The sequence below is a fragment of the Monomorium pharaonis genome, chromosome 2, assembly GCF_013373865.1.
Source record: "Monomorium pharaonis isolate MP-MQ-018 chromosome 2, ASM1337386v2, whole genome shotgun sequence".
Taxonomy (NCBI): domain Eukaryota; kingdom Metazoa; phylum Arthropoda; class Insecta; order Hymenoptera; family Formicidae; genus Monomorium; species Monomorium pharaonis.
In genome coordinates, this window is record NC_050468.1 from 1,630,697 (window position 1) to 1,642,598 (window position 11,902).

General features: G+C 28.7%; 1 protein-coding gene across 8 annotated transcripts in view; it reads right to left on the minus strand.

Moving 5' to 3' along the window:
• The window catches only part of LOC105832304, a 591,095-nt gene that overhangs the window by 281,445 nt on the left and 297,748 nt on the right, over positions 1-11,902 (minus strand). The window contains exons 1-2 of one of the 8 annotated variants that reach the window (XR_004962206.1): positions 7,313-8,399; positions 3,336-3,481 (exon numbers count right to left, since the gene is read on the minus strand). The exons of 6 other annotated variants lie outside the window; for them this stretch is intronic. The gene's annotated coding sequence lies outside the window, so the exon portion shown is untranslated. Of the gene's footprint in view, positions 1-3,335; positions 3,482-7,312; positions 8,400-11,902 lie in introns of those variants that run through there. One more of the 8 variants, XR_004962207.1, reaches the window with a different exon arrangement.

Here is an 11,902-nt window from a genome sequence, read left to right on the forward strand (position 1 = left end):
ACTAACGTATGTCGCTCGACGCTACATTGTCACGGGTTTATTAAGTAACGAATCAGTGTAAGTTATTTGAAAGAATATATAGTGTTAAAACCACTACCGGCTTTATCTCTCACAGAACCTGATCCCGAAGAGTTAGAACAGCGGTCCCCAAATACCGTGTCTCTTAATAAGTGGCACAACAAGCCTAAACTGGCCTTTATCGTAAGACGCGAATACAATTTAATAGGATTTGTATGACAGTCCCCATAAACTATGATGTAATTTTCAAAGTAAATTTTTATATACAATATATATGATAATCTAAAGTAAATTATGTTTTTCATATTAACCTTAATTACCGAGTACGAAATTTCCTTTATTATAAATCCTGAATGCAACCTGATAGGTTGTGTGTGATATAGTCGTGATAAACAATAAGATAATTATGATAGAATTACAAAACTGGTCAAACATGATTAAACATGATAGAAATTCTATCATTGCTCGAAAAGCTTTTGATAGAACTGGATACAGCTATATAAGTTATGATTGATTTCGAGTAATGTTTTATACAGTTGTTTTATACAGTTACACATTTTCTTGAGCAGGGTTGTATATGAAAAATGGCTACACCGGATTCATATCGGTATTATATAATAATTAATGTTTTAACTTTCCTAATTTTCTACGGTAGGGTTCAGATTGACCTAGAAACCATCAGAATTCAAGTTTTGAAAATGTTCATACCGTACCGGGCTGGGATGGGTTATATATGAGCCAGCAACAAACTTAGAAATTGTGTAAAAGATGTTAGTTGTATTTATGTACTATGCAAATATCGTTGAAATTAATATTTATTTATCCTCTATATTTGCTTATAAATACTTATACGTCTTAAAATGAACAATTTTGAGCGATCACGGTTTTCCGTGAGCGCTTAGGCCGGTTTCTATGATATGTATATTGTGGTCGGATGTCAAAAAGCAGCCGATGGTCAAATAAAAAAATTTCATTTTCGAAAGAAAATTTTCTCATTGAACCATCGGCTGCGTTCCAACATTCGACATATTGTAGAACCGGCCTTAGAAACTGAACAAAAACAGATCAGTTTATTTCTTTATGCATGTGTCTTTGCAAGTTTATCTGGACAGATTCTTACCGTAATACTTAAGTTACGTTGTGCTTGCATGAAAATAGACTTTGTTATTTTATATTTTTATTATTAGATCTGTTTGTGAAAAGTTCAATGTTGGAAAAACAACTGCACTTCAATCTGTAAGAAGAGTTACAAAAGCTCTCGTAAATATTACTCCAACTTTTATTAAGTGGTTAAAAAACGACAGAGTACAACAAATTTTTGAAGGATATGCAACGAGCAATGGTTTTCCAAAAGTAATTGGTTCGCCTGACGGCATATATATAAATATCAGAGCACCTAAAATTAATCCCGAATGTTATATCAATAGGAAAGGACATTATTCCATACAATTACAAGTATGCTGTTTAGAATAGTGTATATCAAATATTAACGTATTAAGTATAATAATAATTTTATATTATTTGTGATCATGAATTACGATTCATTCATTGATTTGCTGGACATGTTAGCTCAGTTCATGATTAACAAGTATTTTGTTTATCAGAAGTGCATGATTATTTAGATGATCCACGTAAGTTTCCAGAAGAATTCTCATTTAGTGGCCGACGCAGCATATTCCATCCATAATAATGATCAATGTAATGACCCCGTGATAATGAACACCTAACAGCAAAACAAAAAAATTACAATTTCTGTCATTCATCAACACGAATAGCAATTAAACGAGTATTCGGATTACTTAAAGAAGGAAGATTTAGCTTACTTACTGTTTTTGATATGGACCGTGTTGATTGCTTGCCAGATTTTATATTGGCATGTTGCGTTTTACACAACATTTGTCTACTTAGGAATGATGATTTTACAATAGCAGATTTAAATTTCATAAAAGATAATTATGATATTCAACCAATAATTAAAAACAGAAACAGAAATGCAGGTCAAATTAAACGAGATATGATTTGTAACAATCTAATAATGCGAAATATATAAAAAAATATCAAGCAAAATATATAGACTTTTATATCAATAACTAAAAAAATAACTTGTATTTATCTTAAAATAAAGTAGCAAAAGAATCTTTATTTACTTCAGCATACATTACATTACATTTTCGCTATCGCAAGAATCCTATTAAAATAAAGTATATGTTTGTAATATGTAATACTTTATAAATATGTATCTAATTTTTGTACTCTTATGAACATTAAAATAACAAAAAATTATTGAAAATATAGTGATATGAAAATTTTATTTTTTTTTAATCTCGACCAAATTTTATAAAAATTTTAAAAGTCTTTCTCGAATTTATATATTTTCTTGGTGCCTTTTTTCAGTAGATGTTTCTATTACTTCTCTATCTTTTTTTAATTTTCTTAATTGATTATATTTTGTACAGTTGGTGCACTGAGAAAAATTTCCCAAGTTTTTTCCAATAAAAAGAATTGGATTGTCCGTCGAAAAAGTAACAAATGGATATTTCCGATTACATTAAACGGACAAAATATCCGTTTACAGTCTATCGGAAACTCGTATGGAAATTCGAGTTGCGAATATGACTAGGTTTGTCGCTACTTCCTGGCTACCGCATAAGACCAAGGATCGAGGCTTAAAATTTTTTTTTATATTATCTTTATCAATTCTCGGAAGCTCTCAAAGAATTGCAGAAGTCCAGGAACTCTCTTCAAGTAATAAAAAAATATATATTACACTTTGCTGCTAGTGCAGCTACAGCTAGGTAAGCCGTGAGTGGTCTTTTCTTACAGGTTTTTTGATGTAAATTTTTTCACGAGAAGAAGCGCTGCGTCCTCGCCTACCATTTTGCGAACTACTATTATCCGATTAAATTATTACGCTAGTTAACCGACTGTTTGGGTCGGATCTGGTATACCTTATCGGATATTATTTTATCGGACAAACCACTTTGTATCCGTTCAAATGTAATGTCCTACTAAGTTGTCGGTATATCTTATAAAATTTTAATGGATAGACTTATGGCATTGCATTTTCTGTTTGCATTTTATCGAAAATTGCATTTCAGCGGATAAAAATATTGATCGTTTTGTATCCGTTGAATTTTCCGATTACAAAATGATTGGAAAAAGACTAAAACGGTTATTTCCAATCAAAACCATTGGACATTTTTCTCAGTGTGGTTGTACAAATTTGTTTTCTTTTTCTAAAATAAGTAAAAATTATAACAGTATAATTATATAACTTCTTAATGAAAACATAATGAAATATGTAATTAGCAGCTTACTATGTTGAGGTTCCTCTACAGTGCTGTGCATCAGATGGACTATTGAATGTGCTGCATTCAGACTCACTGAAAGTTCTTTTACCAGTTGATGATGTGGTTGCTAGCGGCGACATAAACGGCTTGGTTCCAAGTAAATCATTCATTAGCTACAAAAGAAAAGAAAATTAAATATTGATATCTGTTTCAAGAAAAGTTAACTATAAAAACAAATATTTTTTGCACTCCCTCTTCTCCCCCACCCACACACACACAACGTACAGAATAATACGGCCACATTCTTGAACTATATTATATTATCCCAATCAGCAAAACAATATTTAAAAAATGTTTTCAATAATATTTAAAAAACATTTAAAAAAACATTTCTAAAAACGTTAAAAATAATGAAATAAGTTCCCTTTTTTAAATTAGAAAAACGTTTTTTTAAATGTTTAAACAAATATTTTTTTAACATTTAATAAAGATTTGTTTTAAAATTCAAGAAAATGTTTTTTTGACATTTGGTAAATGATTTTTTTAATATTTACTAAACATATTTACAACAACAAAAATTGATTGCATTATTAAATAATTTTGATAAATTCAACGTAATCTTACCAATCTAATAAATTTCTACGATAATTTTGTAAAGGAAAGAAGACTATACATGTTTCAGTCAAGCCACAGTACCTGTTAGAACATGTTTAATTTCTGCGCCTGAAAAAACGGACCCATCCAAGTGTCAATCACTCCCGACGTTGCTTGACTTCGAAGATTGTACGCATCCTAATGCTTCGTGATGATCCATGAATACTTTATGTTAATGGATACATATTTGTTATAGATTATTTCAATAGATGTTGTCAAAAGGATGAAACATGTATAGTTAACTTATATTTTTATAAATAAATATAAATTATTACAATTTTTTATTGATTTTCACATATACGAAATATGAAAAAATATATTTTTGCTCTGTTCTTAAAAAAATAATAAATAGATGTCATTTCTTATAATTATTGAGTATTGTTAATATGCCATATTGTTTCAATAAGTGCAATGTTGTCTTAATCTCCACTTTCTTTATGTTCCGATGTTTCAATCTATGCCTCAGAGGTTGTTTTTTAAAATGTTTTTTTAAATATTATTAAAAACATTTTTTTAATATTGTTTTGCTGATTGGATATTTGAATTATTTTTATATGCATTATTTATACGCTTTTGTGACTTTTTCATTACATAGATTCACTTCCTCTTTACACTTGATTTACGCATAATTAGTGAAGCTTCCCAATCATAATTTAAATATTTTTTTAAATATTATTTTAAACAACTTTTTAAATGTGAAATAATTATTACAGAAACATAAAATAAATGTTACGTAAATATTATTTTAAACAGTTTATTAAAATCTTAAATTAATATTAAAAAATATTAGTTAAATATTATATAAATATATGTCCTAGATTATTATTTCAAATAATTAATTATTGTAACATGAATATTAAATCAATATTAAATAAACATTTTTTAAATGTTTTTTAAAATATTTTTTTAAAGGTTTAAATAAATATTACATAAATATTAAGTAAATGTTATGTAAACATTATTTTAAACGTTTCATTAAAATGTTAAATTAATATTAAATAAATATTAATTAAATATTACATAAATATTTTCCTTAAATGATTATTTTAAATAATTAATTATTAAAATATAAATATTAAATTAATATTAAATTAATATTTTTTAAATATTATTTTAAATATTCTTTTAAATTTAAAATAAATTTTGAATAAACATTAAATAAATGTTACATAAATAATTTTTTTAACTACTATTTTGAATAAAAAATTAATAATTTTTAAATATTAAATAAACATTAAAAAATTGTTTTATAAATATTTTTTTTAATCATTACTTTAAAATAATTAATTAATATAAAATAAATGTTTAATAAATATTAAATAAATATTATTTGTACAATAAACGCTAATAATGTAAAAATAATCAAAAATAAATATTTAAAAAACATTTATAAAATATTGCTTGCTGATTGGGATGTTTAAAATAATGTTTACATAACATTTATTAAATATTTATATAATATTTATTTAAATTTTTTAAAAAATCTTGTAAAAAATATGCGGATGTTAATCTCGCCATCTATTAGTATTACCCGAAATCAATTCGTCGATCGCGTTGATTCAGAGAAGCGCGCATTTTAACAATATTTATTTAATATCAATTTAACATTTTAATGAAACGTTTAAAATAATATTTACATAACATTTTTTTAATATTTATGTAATATTTATTTAAACCTTTAAAAAAATATTTTAAAAAATATTTTTAAAATGTTTATTTAATATTGATTTAATATTCATGTTACAATAATTAATTATTTGAAATAATAATCTAGGACACATATTTATATAATATTTAATTAATATTTTTTAATATTAATTTAAGATTTTAATAAATTGTTTAAAATAATATTTACGTAACACTTATTTTATGTTTCTGTAATAATTATTTCACATTAAAAAAATTGTTTAAAATATTTTAAAAAATATTTAAATTATGTTTGGGAAGCTTTACTATATATGTAATGTAAATCAAGTGTAAAGAGGAAGTGAATCTATGTAATGAAAGATTGAAACATCGGAACATAAAGAAAGTGGAGATTAAGACAACATTGCACTTATGAAACAATGGCATATTAACAATATTTAAAAATTATAAGAAATAATATCTATTTTTTTATTTTTTTACAAACACAGCAAAAATAGATCTTTTCATATTTCACATACTATTTCGCATATGTGAAAATCCGTAAAAAATGGTAAACTTTAAATGTATTTATAAAAATATAAGTTAACTATACATGTTTCACCCTTCTGACAACATCTATTGAAATAATCTATAACAAATATGTATCCATTAACATAAAGTATTCATGGATCATCACGAAACATTAGGATGCGTACGATCTTCAAAGTCAAGCAACGTCAGGAGTGATTGATACTTGGATGGGTGACCATTTTTTCAGGCGCAGAAATTAAACATGTCCTAACGGGTACTGTGGCTGGGCTGAAACATGTATAGTCTTCTCCCCTTTATCAAATTATCGTAGAAATTTATTAGGTTGGTGAGGTTACGTTGAATTTATCAAAATTATTTAATAATGCAATCAATTTTTTGCTTTTGTTGTAAATATGTTTAGTAAATATTAAAAAATTCATTTACCAAATGTCAAAAAAACATTTTCTTAAATTTTAAAGCAAATGTTTATTAAATATTACAAAAATATTTGTCCAAACATTAAAAAAACATTTTTCTAATTTAAAAAAGAGAACTTATCTCATTATTTTTGACGTTTTTAGAAATGTTTTTTAAAATGTTTTTTAAATATTATTGAAAACATTTTTTTAATATTGTTTTGCTGATTGGGATAATATAATAATATATATCTTGTCAATTCCCGTAGGAAAAAGTTATACAAAAATTACTGCACAAAACATTGCATATTTTTGTGCATGAATTTCTGCAGCTTTTACAGATTTTTGTACAAAGTTTTCGCCTTCAAAATTTTTCTGCAGAATATTTTCTGCAGAATTTTATGTAATTTTTTCTAAAGGCAAAAAACTTCAGATAACATTACATAAAATTCTGCAAAATACTCTGCAGAAAAATTCTGAAAGCGAAAACTTTGTACAAAAATCTGTAAAAACTGCAGAAATTTATGCACAAAAATATGCAATTTTTTGTTCAGTAATTTTTGTATAATTTTTTTTTACGGATTTGTGTGATCCTCTATTGTTTTTTGACTTTTATTAAAAAAAAATTATTTTATTTTGAGTAGTAATAAAAATTATTAAATACAACCTAACCTAACCTAATCTAACCTAACCTAACCTAACCTAACCTAACCTAACACCCAACACACGCACGCGTTGATAAAAATTACAATTAATTAAAACTATAAGTAAACTTACCACTTTTAAGCTGCGCAGCCTCATCTGGAGACGCGTAAAACATGTATTTATTTCCACTTTCAGCATCTCCTAAATATATTAATATTTTTTCCGAATTCATCTCGTCTTAACTAGTGTTTCCTTTGGCCCATAAGCACGTGTTAGCGCTCACGCTTTCGCTGCTCTACCCCTACCTCGATGAAATAAGCGTTTGTGAGCATGAATTATGATGTCATGACTGCATCTCATGAGCGCTTACAACGCCAAAGCACAGTATAGGAAAAAACAGTAGGCTCACTCTGTTGAAAATCGCGCTAATGGTCGTCCTTTACGCATGACTTATGCGCACGATATATGGTCTGTTCTTTCTAGCTGCACTGTTGTACTGGTGCAATAAGTTAAAGTAAGACAAGTATATTTTTTCTCATTCTAACTTATTGCACCAGTGCAACAGTGCAGGTAGAAAGAACAGACCAATACACAACCAACAATATGGCGACAAAGTATATTGTACGTGTCCCCACCAATGGGACCATTTTGGTGCTGGCGGTTGAAAACTTGCACCAATGATTGAAATCCGCGCACAACAATATGGCGGATATTTTAGTCATGAGATCAAGGACACCGATGCCGAGTGAGCCTACTGTTCTTTCCTATACCGTGGTCAAAGTGAACGGCATAGGCGATGCTTATAAGCACTTACAGCGCGTGAGCGCCCAAACATCTCCGCAGCCATAATCTCATGCTGCGCGTCACTTACAGCGATCCACTATCATGTCTCCCGAAATTTATCAAAACTTTGTTAAAATTAAAATTATTGTTGATAGATACATCAAACGGTATAACAATGCACTTCACAATGCTTCACAAAATTGTCATTCATAATATAACCTCAACATATAACCTTACATTGCACATCACACGCAAACTGACGCGTGGCGCGAGTGAACCACTGGCGATCCACGTGACTTATACACGGTGCTATAGTTACGATGCGAACGCCACATGGTACCAGATGTGCGAGATGGAATTTCGTCTCTCATGTCTACATCCGTAGAGATACCTACAAGGTTGACGATGATGATGATAATGGGTGTTTACGATAATGGCTATCTGAGTAATTTTCTCTAGGACCGAAATATATGATAAGCACAACCATCTACTATCATCATGATTCGTGACAACTCAATGCTGTCCGGTATAGCCAAATCATCACGAGCAAGTTGCGAGTTGCGAGTTCCGTGAGTTTGTAGCAGGTAACCTAAAAAGTACGACATAAATAATTTGATTATTACAATTAAAAATAATCTGTTTTTAATGTATGGTAAGATTATTAACTTCATTAAAATAGTAATTATATAACACAATCATGTATTTTTAAAGTATTGTCTAAAGTAATATTAAAGAGATTATTTTATTTACAAATATTTTATTTATTAATTTGTCTATCAAGTTTCTATTATAACGTATATCTAACGCATATCTAACGTATATCTGTTTACAGTATATCTTAATTTACTATGCACTTGTATTACAAATTAAAAAAATTTATTGTAAACATTATTATTAGTTTCACATTAGTGAAATATTCATGCATAATATTTATACATAAAGATATATGATTTTTTAAAATAATGATAACACCATGCAACTTATCATTAACAGTTGTTACAAGAAAGAAAAATATTTATACTTAAATTTTTATTTTACTTGTAATCTAAAAAATATTATTAATAATGATTTATTTAGTAATTTTACATAATTTATCTCATTTGTTTCAAAGTGTTAACACCATCCGTTTAATAAAAGATGACTTTTCTAATATATATGTTAGTTAATAATAAATAATAACATTTATTGAGAATCAATGTTTAATTAAAATATTATATTAGGTTTTGAAATAATACCGTTATGATAGAAACTTGATAGACAAAATAAATATTTGTAAATAAAATAATCTTTAATATTACTTTAGACAATACTTTAAAAATACATGATTGTGTTACATATAATTACTATTTTAAAGTTAATAATCTTATCATACATTAAAAACAGATTATTTTTAATTGTAATAATCAAATTATTTATGTCGTACTTTTTAGGTTACCTGCTACAAACTCACGAAACTCGCAATATGCTCGTGATGATTTGGCTATACCGGACAGCATTGAGTTGTCACGAATCATGATGATAGTAGATGGTTGTGCTTATCATATATTTCGGTCCTAGAGAAAATTACTCGGATACCCATTATCGTAAACACCCAATGACGACGACGTATCTTAAATGAAATTTTGGCATTTCGGACTTTGCGTCACGATGTGTGCTTTCCAGCAAGACACAGTATAACACAATATCCATTATTGTGAGAAAAAACATATCAGTGTGTCTCATTCACACTAGTAGATACTGTGTTACACTGTGTCTTGCTGGAAAGCACAATATCTCCACTCATAGGGCATGTAGAGGAAAAATAAAAACAGTTTTCTAATGTAAATTGACCCCAAGCTTTCGATTGAGCCTAGTTAGAACTCGATCGGTTTAGCCGTTTCTGAGATTTGATAATCTCGGATACTCGCAAGTCGCGTACTCGCGTTAAGAGCACGGTCGGGCTCGCGCTGCGCGTTCACTTGGCATAGAGTTCCTGTAAGGAGAGTTGTGCCAATACCGCTCTCGATTGGCTCCGCCACTTTCCGTTAAACTTTTGGTAGTTTCAGCCATTTCCAGCACAATTTGGCAATCTTGGTATAGCTATTATCAATGCATTAACATCAGTATTTTGTGTATTCATATATAAAGCAAAGTGTTTATATTGAAGGCATTTTAATTATACTATTAAAATTGTAATATAATTGTAAATAAAATAATGTGATTGAAAATGCTGTGGAATAAAAGAAGAATATATTTGTAAATGTAATCTCAAAAATGCTAAGGTTTTTCAGCATTTTCAAGGTTATATTTACAAATATATCCTTCCTTTATTCCACAGCATTTTCAATCACATTTATTTTATTTACAATTATATTATCTATATGTACAAATATATACATATATGTATATACAGGGAGTCCCAGAGCATACTGGTCACTGTTCATAAAAAGGTAGATGGGATCGAGATGAACATAAAAGTTCAATATTGTTGTGGGTTTGGTCTGCTAATAATCGAGATATAAATTTTTTAAATTATGCGAATGAGAGCGCGCCTTGCGCGCCGAAGGAAGGGCTCGAGCCGCTCGAGCCATAGCACGGCCTACTGTTTCAAGCATTGGCTGCCGGCGGCGGCGGGGGAAAGAAGGAGAAGCGTGGCGTCGTCGCCGTTCCCACGTCTCGCCGCACCGCGCCTAAGCTTGCGTCGATGGCTGCTACGCACACTCGCGATTACATGACGAGATTATAAATTATTAATAAAAATAGGACAAATTTAAATCGTAATAAACTTTTGTAAATAAGAAAGTCGAAAGAGAGAAAGCGATGGAAACGTATGGAACCTGCAAATAATATAATATTTGCCGCATCAAATTCTCTCATCGTTTTTTATGGAATATTAAATTAACGAAGATTTATCACGATTGATTTTTTATACATTCTCCTTTCGTAACCATCTTATTAGAAAATTACGAAATGCACGAAATACTATCCCTAATATGCACTCTTTGTAAAATAACACGATAGAAAAATATTCACGTTTGATCTAACGACTTCAGGATAAATTATTCGATACAATTTCTACGGTAATTATAGGTAATTAGAGATTAATGTTATGTGAAGTATCGTTAGTATGGTTAACTAGAAATGATTTTCTCTTGTATATGATAGAGAACTTCGAATTTCTTCTATCGTTAATACATTATAAGTCACTGAAAATCTGTCGTAATTAATAATGCAATTAAAGGTAGAAGAAACTCTGAATTCTTTTATTCATTATTGAATTTTTTATTTACTCTTGATTCGTATGTAAAATTGAACTTTGTACTTTTATACTTTGTAATTTAGCAGGAATATCTTTCCCTCTAAAGTATTTACAGAAACACGATAAACGTCATTTTCAACAACAGTTCCAATCAATATTATTAGAGTTTCATTAAATGTCATAAAATTTTTTTAACAAGATTACTATTTTTTAACATTTTTAACATTAAACACGATATGACACTCAGAAAGAAAGTATTGTGCTGATTATTTATCGCAGTTTTAGTGATAATTTTTGATAATTTTTTTTTCGATCGTGTGTAACACTAAAAATATAAAGAAATGATAATTGTTAAAATTTATTCAAATTACACATAATGAAAGTAGAATAGTACAAACTAAAAATGTTGTTAAACGTGGTAATATTTATTGTATTTGTGTACTACGTAGTGCTTGAGAGGAAGAGAGAGAGAGAGAGAGAGAGAGAGAGAGAGAGAGAGAGAGAGAGAGAGAGAGAGAGAGAGAGAGAGAGAGAGAGAGAGAGAGAGAGAGGGAGAGGGAGAGAGGGAGAGAGGGAGAGAAAGGTGTCATACTAAAATGCGCGAAATACTTATCCATAGTATGTTACACTCTTTGTAATAACACAGAAAAATATTCCCTCTTAATGTAACGATTTCACGATAGCTTAGGCGCAATGCTACG